Source organism: Moschus berezovskii, chromosome 25, assembly GCF_049115385.1.
Source record: "Moschus berezovskii isolate FMDL1 chromosome 25, NW_MosBer_1.0, whole genome shotgun sequence".
Lineage (NCBI taxonomy): Eukaryota > Metazoa > Chordata > Mammalia > Artiodactyla > Moschidae > Moschus > Moschus berezovskii.
Genome location: NC_142484.1, coordinates 171,963 through 179,696, shown reverse-complemented (window position 1 = coordinate 179,696; position 7,734 = coordinate 171,963). Strand labels below are relative to the sequence as shown.

The 7,734-nt window shown below is 51.8% G+C and overlaps 1 pseudogene; it reads right to left on the bottom strand.

Moving 5' to 3' along the window:
• Window positions 1–761: 761 nt before the first annotated feature.
• On the bottom strand, window positions 762–1,291 carry LOC129548395 (gamma-glutamylcyclotransferase pseudogene; annotated as a pseudogene).
• Between the last annotated feature and the right edge of the window lie 6,443 nt (window positions 1,292–7,734).

Genomic DNA, 7,734 nt, shown 5'->3' with positions numbered 1-7,734 from the left:
TGATGGACAGGGAGGCCTGGCGTGCGCAGTCCATGGGGTCGCAAAGAGTCAGACTCGACTGAGCAGCTGAACTGACTGACCCCCTCCCGGGACCCCTCACAGAGCTGCTGCACAGACAGATGTCACACACAGGCCACGGCTGTTTCCTCTAACCGCACATTCACTCTTTCCTCTTCACAGTACGAATTCTCAAAAGCAAGTTCTCTGCAAATGAACCATCTCCCTTTCATTGTTTTATTTATTTATTTTGTTTTTTTACAGGTTAAACCACAAATACGTTTATTCCTCTAAGACCATTATGCCATCTTTTAAATTTTAAAATAATTTTTAAAATTTTAAATAGTTTTAAAATAATTTTAAAATTTTGTAATCAATTGTCTCTTCAATTTTCTTGCTCTTATTAAGCTGATTTTTAAAAATGCCAGAGCAGAGCGATTTACCAGCACCATCATTAAGTTGCAAATTTATCTTCAGTCACAGAGCTGAATACACTTCAGATAAACTCAGTAAAATAACTTTAAGGGTTCACAGGAGTGCTCACGCCTGCCATGCATTCCAACACCTCTCACAGCCCCCCTTTCAAATGTCTAACCCTACCTCGGTCTTCTTACAGTCTGAAAACAAGAAATCACCCAAGTGAGATAACCCTCCAGAACACTGTTGAAATATACTAAACAGAGATACATCCCAGATCCGTGTTCTAAATGTTAAAAAGGTATCAGCATATAGAGAAAATATGTGTAGATATATTCCATTAAGTTCTAATGAGTCTTTGCTTCCCCCCTTTTGATAATGTCTTCAATTTCTTCTGAGACCTTTCCTCTGTAGTCATTTGGTTCTATTGCATTTAACTTCTTTTGGTACTCCAGTGGCAAACCATTCTCTTTTGCACCCATGCAAATGACCGTTTTATACTGGGGTGATGGGGGAACATGCTGATAATTTGTCATCTGATAACTTCGACAGGTTATTTCTTTTCCTTCTTGAGTTGAAACAGTAACTTCTATTGGGACATGCATTCCACTTTTAACCCCTTCTTGCCTCCATGCCAAGTTTCACTTGTTTTGCCTTGGGGATTGCCAAAGTCAAGTTTAAAATCTCAGCTGTTTGGTCTAGGAAGATTTCTTTCCATTTTTCAGAGTTTAGTTTCCTGCAAGCGGGCCACGCTGTAGAACACAGCGGAGAGGTTTCGGAGGTGGATCCGCTCCGTCAGCAGGTTGCTGCTATAGGCGAAGTAGAGAAAACTCTCCCCATCCTGACTCCGGAGGGCGTCGCAGCCCAAATTCGCCATATCCCACCACCCTTTCGTTGTGTTAGACGGACTACCTGGGATCAAATCCTGGCCCCACAATCCAGGAGCGGGGTGACCCTGGACAAGTTCCTTAACCTCTGTGCCTCCATCCCTGCAGAATGGCATGGTGATGGCACTTCAGTGTCGAGGGCTGAGAGGAGCCAGGCTGTAAGGGCTGTGTCTGCCACATTCCAGGCATGTTATTATTATCACTTATGTTCTGTGGATGACCTCTCACCATGAATGTCCATGTCTCTAAACTCCAGTTCTGATTCCACTTCACCTCTCCCCAGCACTTAACCCCGACCATGAACTTTTCCTCAAAAAGGCCTTTTCCTCTTGTCAAAGGCACAGAGATAGCTGTGGGGCCCAGGCAGCGTCTGTCTGGTGCGTTCTGCACAGCCAGCCTGCGGGGGCCCTGGGCCTGCGCTGCGAGGGTGCCAAGGTCAGCCTCTCTCCTGAGATGGGCTCATGGACTCTGTGCCCCATAAACTCTCAGCACCTGCTGATAACAGCCCTGGAGGAGCCTTTGATAACAGGAGCCAGGGTTTCCGGGAATCCTTGCCACGATGTGAGATGTGGAAGGAGCGTATGAGGAGGAGAAGGGGAGGAGAGGGGACGACAGAGGGTGAGGTGGCTGGACGGCATCTCCGACTCAATGGACAGGAGTTTGAGCGAGCTCCGGGAGTTGGTGATGGACAGGGAGGCCCGGCGTGCTGCGGTCTCTGGGGTCGCAAGGAGTCGGACACGACTTAGCGACTGAACTGAACAGAGGGAGGCTGGGTATTGTCACCCTGCTTATTTAACTTGCATGCAGAGCACATCATGAGAAATGCCAGGCTGGATGAGTTATAAGCTGGAATCAAGTTTGCTGGGAGGGAAATACCAATAACCTCAGATATGTGGATGACGCCACTCTGACGGCAGAAGGTAAAGAGGAACTAAAGGGCCTCTTGATGACAGTGAAGGAGGGGAGTGAAAAAGCTTAAAACTCAACATTCAAAAGACTGGGATCATGGCCTCAGGCCAGGCGTCACTCATGGGCCACTCCCAGCTGGAGGAAGTGCGGGCCACACTTCCAGCCTAAAGTCCATCACCACAGTTTGTTCTCCCAAGACCTGTGGCCTGACCACAGCAGTGCCCTGATCTTGAGCGTATCCAGGGGCCAGCGTGGTGCAAGTCTATCAAATTTGCATCAAAATTCAGCAGCTGGTGGTGGTGATGCTGCTGTTCCCGGCTCAGGAGAGGATGGTTTCAGTTCAAGGTGCAGCAGACAATTGGATTTAAGTCCATAGTCCCTACAGATCCCAACAGAACCCTCCTGAAGCTGGATAGCCTCAGGCTCAGGCTCACAGCCACATCCAGAATCATCAGGGTGGTGCTGGGGGCCTCCACAGTGTCCCTCTGGGCTTCAGCTCCTCCGAGGTCCCCACCACAGCAGGATTTTCCTTGAAGAGACCCTCAGAGCCTGTCCCTCTGCCTGAAATCCAGTGCTCAGGGCAGTGTCCGGCAGTCCTGTCTCCTCTCTGTGTCCCCTACCCGCTGTCTGCACGCATCACTCCCTCTCTCCTCCCGCCCCCTGTGGTCCCCTAGCACTGTAACAGCAATGTCACTCCAGGGGTCACAGACGGACCAGTGGTGGCAGGCTCTGCCAGCTCCGGACCCAAGACCCATGCTGCCCTTCTGCTGCAACCTCGTGATTAGTTCAGTGTCGCCCTATAAAGTCTGATTGCCCGAGACAACCATGGGACAGCGTCTGGGCCAATGAGAGGGAAAAGGAAGCTGCCTGGTGAGTGACGGGGAGAAAAGTGCTGCTGGTGGGGAGAGCAGATGAGCTGGCACAGCCTTTGGTCTTGCCCCCTCCCTGCCCCGTGTCCTGTGTGGCTGTGGGCACAGGGCCTGCAGGTCAGGAGTGATGCTCTTGCAAGGATGGCAACAGCTCTCTGAGGGCAGAGGACCAGGAGGAGAGAAGGAGCCTGGCTGGGGGACGCCCAGCTCCGAGCCTGCCTCCCAAGCCCTTGCTGGGTGGGAACCCCTCCCCTGTGGGTCTCTGTCCCACATGGCCCCAGGCAGCGTCCCTGATCCTCAGAGACCCATCTCCGAGGCAGTTCCTGCTCAGACTTCTTTCTGACGCCTGTGTCCCCAGCAAGGCCCTCCGCTGCTTTGTCTCCCGTGAAGAGCAGACCCAGCCCCTGCACCCTGGTACAATGCCTAGGAATGCCCTCTTCTCCCCCAGGGCAGACGGGAGGCTCCTTCCCCCAGGATCCTGCTGGCCAAATACTTCACCCTTGGGAACCTCAGCTATGTAGAGAAGCCAAGGAGAGGGGCTTACAGGGGTCTTTAAAATAAGTCACATGAGTATTATTCACCCTTTAGAAGGAAGGGAATTCATGCGTGCTACAGTGTGGATGGACCTTGAGGACATGATGCTCACCAAAAACAGTCACCAAAAACAACATATCCTATCTGACTCCACTCACACTGGGCCCTGGAGGGGTCAGATTCACTGACACAGGAAGTAGACAGTGGGGCAGGGGCTACAGGAGGGCCACGAAGGGGAGTGAGTGTTTCCGGGGACGGAGTGTCCCTTCGGGAGGGTGAGCAAGTCCTGGAGGTAGATGCTGCTGGTGGTTGCATCACAATGTGAATACACTTAATGCCCCTGAGCTGCGCTTAGACATGGTTAAGACGGGAAATTTTATGTGTGTTTTACCACAATTAAGAAAAAGACAAAGTCTCGTGTCAGTAATCTGATTAATGATTAGCTCAAGTGTTCTCCCCAGGTTGGAAACCAGGCCTCTATTTAGCTGGAAGGGCTGCTGGCAGGACCTTGGGACTAGCAGTGCCACCTGGGGAGCACCAGGGCCATAAAGTCTGATCTGGCTTGGGGGCTGCTGAGTGCCCGCCCCATGACCTCCGTCCTCTGAGAACTAGGTTTGTAAGAACACTGAGATCCCCTGGTTGTCTTGCTGCAGCTGTGGGGGCCTCCCACCATCGTGGAGTCCAAATCTTTGGCCACAGCCCCACTTGCAAGGATGGAAGGGCAGCCCCTTCTCTGACAGACCCCCAGGTTCATGCTGGTCTCTGCTTGTGTGTGTGTGGGGTGTCTTGCTCCTCAGCTCCTCCATAGGTGGGGCTTGGTGGAAGATCATGGATGAGGTTCTTCTTCCAAAGGTGGTCTGGATTCATCAGGTGGATGGGGGGCCCCATCCGGATTCTTGGGAGGCTCAGGGAGGGCTGGATGGCTGGCAAGTGCCCTGAGCCAGGGGGCACAGACGCGGGCCTGCTCTCCACACAAAGCTCTTTTTTGGAGGGGGTCGCTGAGAGTCCCTGTCATCTCGCAGGGCTGGGGGCTCTCCTGGCTGTGGAGGCCACGGAGGGATGGGGACAGGGAAGCCCCTGGGGCCTTGCTGCTGCAGTGGGGAGCCCCTTGCAGGCCCTAGCTCCTCTTGCAGATCAGCGAGGGGCCTTTGTCCCTGAAGCCCTGCCCCTACCCATGGCTCGTGCTCCGCTGTGGCCTGTGGGCTCACTCCCACCTGGCACACATGCCTGTGAGTGCCTCCTCCCCCTGGGCAAGGCCACAGCGCAGCTCTTGTGAGCAGGCTGAGTGGGCGAGGCGCATCACTCCCTCCCTCCGCCTCCTGCTCAGATGCCCTCCCCAAAGGCCTCCAACCACCTGCCTAAACGGCCTCCCTCCACTATCCTTTCATCCTTGATCAGGTGTCCACAGGCGGTGCAGTCTGGGGGCCGGGGGGGTCCTGTTCACAGCCTAATTCCTAGTTCTGCAACTCACTGGCCACTACGTGACCCTAGAAACGCTCTTGACATTCCTGGGGCCAATTTCCTTCATCTGCTTCATCCGGACTTCTTGGGATTGTGAGCTTAAAGGGGGGATATACAAGTAAAAATAGTTGGAAGCCCCTAGCTCACATCACATTCAGTAACTAACTCAAAATGGACCAGACAGCTAAATTTAAGAGCTGAAACTATAGAACTCTTGGAAAAGCACAGGAGAAAATCTTCAGGATCTTGAATTTGGCAATGAATTCTTAGATAATGACAGCAAAAGCATGGGCAATACAATTTTTTTACTTCATCAGAATTGAACCTTGAGCAGCAAAGGGCACGAGAAGCAAAGACGTCCGGAGAGTGGGAGAGCGCGCCCGGCAAGAGCCGCCCCCGACACGGCGAGCCCCCGCTGCTCTTCAAGCTGGGGCCCAGAAAGCCCAGTCAGAGACGGGCAAGGGCTCGAGCAAACGTGTCTCCAGAGAAGGCGCAGCAATGATCAATAATGACATGAAAAGCTGCCCCAAATCATTAGCCACTGGAAACATGCACCTGAAAACCACAATTAGGCATCACTTCACATCTACTAAAAGGAAAATGGAAAAAACCCCAAGTGCTGTTGAGGATGTGGAGCAATTTGTGCACTGCTGGTGGGAATTTAAAATAGCGCAGCCACTGTGGGAAATGGTTTGGTTGTTTCTCCAAAGACTCAAAAGAGTTGAAAACAAGGACTTGGGTGGATACTTGTACACAAATGTTCTTAACAGCATTATTTGCAATTGCCAAAAGATAGAAACAAACCCAGTGTCCATCAATACACGAACAGATAAAGTGTGATGTGTAATACAATGGAATCTTATTCAGCCACCCAGTGGAATGAAATTCTGACACAGGCTACGATAGGATAAACCTTGAAAACACGCTCAGTGCAATTAGCCAGACACAAGGGGACAAATACTGTACGATTCCACTTACATGAAGCAAACAGAATAGGGAAACTCAGACACAGGAAACAGACTAGACAAGTTACGGGTCTGGGTCGGGGGAGGGAATGGGGATGGGTGATGGAACAGTGGTGGCTGTAACACAATGTTGTGAATGTAATTAACGCCACTGAATCTTACATTTCACAGTGGTTAAAATGAAACATTTTGCATTAGGTATATTTTACCACAATAAACAAAAGCACCTGCCCCACAGCCCCTAAGCATGTGGTGTGGAGTGACGGGAACAAAATCTTCTGCCTGGAAGGAGCATGCACCCTTTTTGGGGAGACGGAAAATAAACAGGATAAACCAGTAAACTACACGCGAATTAAACAGTGCCAAGGACAGAGCAGGGCAGAGAGAGGAGACAGGAAGGGGGTGCACAGGCGGACGTGGGGGACACCACAGGGCAGTGTGGGAGCACTCTGGCCTGGACACAGCTGTGCTGAGGTCTGGCGGGAGCCTGTTCAGGACACAGGTGGCTGTGCAGGGAGAGGTCTGAGGCCTGCTGCCGGGGGAAGGGCTGCTGCCGGACCGGGGCCAGGAGGGCGGGGGGCACTTTCCACACATCTGACAGAGCCGCAGGGGGAGCACCCGAGGCAAGGGGAGGGCGGAGGTGGGGAGGCCCCCTCAGCCCCCAGGAGGCCTCCCCGCAGTTCACACCCCCTGGACTCCGCCCACCAGGACCATCGAATCCCAGTCGTCCAGAGTCCCTTGTCCCTTGTGTCCACTGGCTTATATGCCACGGCAGCCCCTGTGGTCACTACGAACGCCCTGGACCTCCTGTCTCCATGGTTCTCACTGGGATAAAGTCTGACTGACCCTGTCTGACCTGTGCCACTGAGGGCAGCTGCAGAAGGACTGGGGGGGTCGCTGCACCCTGCCAGCCCCTCAGCTCCTGAGCCCACACCCGGTCCTCACCTCCACCCCCACCACGGGGTCCCGCAGTGCTCTGGACCCCACCCTCTCCCACCTCCTTTTCCTGTTGGCCATCTGTATGTCTTCTTACATTTAAAACATTTGATTGGAGTGCAGTTTTACAATGTTGTGTTAGCTTCTGCTGTGTGTGTTTGTCACTCAGTCGTGTCTGACTCTTTGCGACCACATGACCTGTAGCCTGCCAGGCTTCTCTCTCCACGGGATTCTCCAGGCAAGAATACTGGAGCAGGTTGCCATTTTCTCCTTCAGGGGATCTTCCCAACCCAGGAATCGAACCTGAGTCTCTTGCATCTCCTACATTGGCAGGTGGATTCTTCATCACTGTGCCACCTGGGAAGTGCTGTACGGGTACGCATCAGCTATGCATAATCTGTATCTCTTCTTTGGGAAAACATTTCTTCAGATCCTCTGCCCATTTTTAATTGGATTATTTGTTTTTTCACTATTAAGTTGTATGAGTTCTTCATGTATTTTGGATATTAACCCCTTATCAGATATATGATTTACGCATATTTTCTTTCATTCAGTAGGTTGCCTTTTCATTTTGTTGATGGTTTTCTTTGCTGTGCAAAAGCCCCCACTTGTTCATTTTTGCTTTTGTTGCCTTTGCTTTCGGTGTCAAATCCAAAAAAATCATCACCAGATGTCAAGGAGCTTACCGTGTCTGTTTTTTCTTCTAGGAGTTTTATGGCTTCAAGTATTACGTTCATGTTTTAGATACATTCTGGGTTA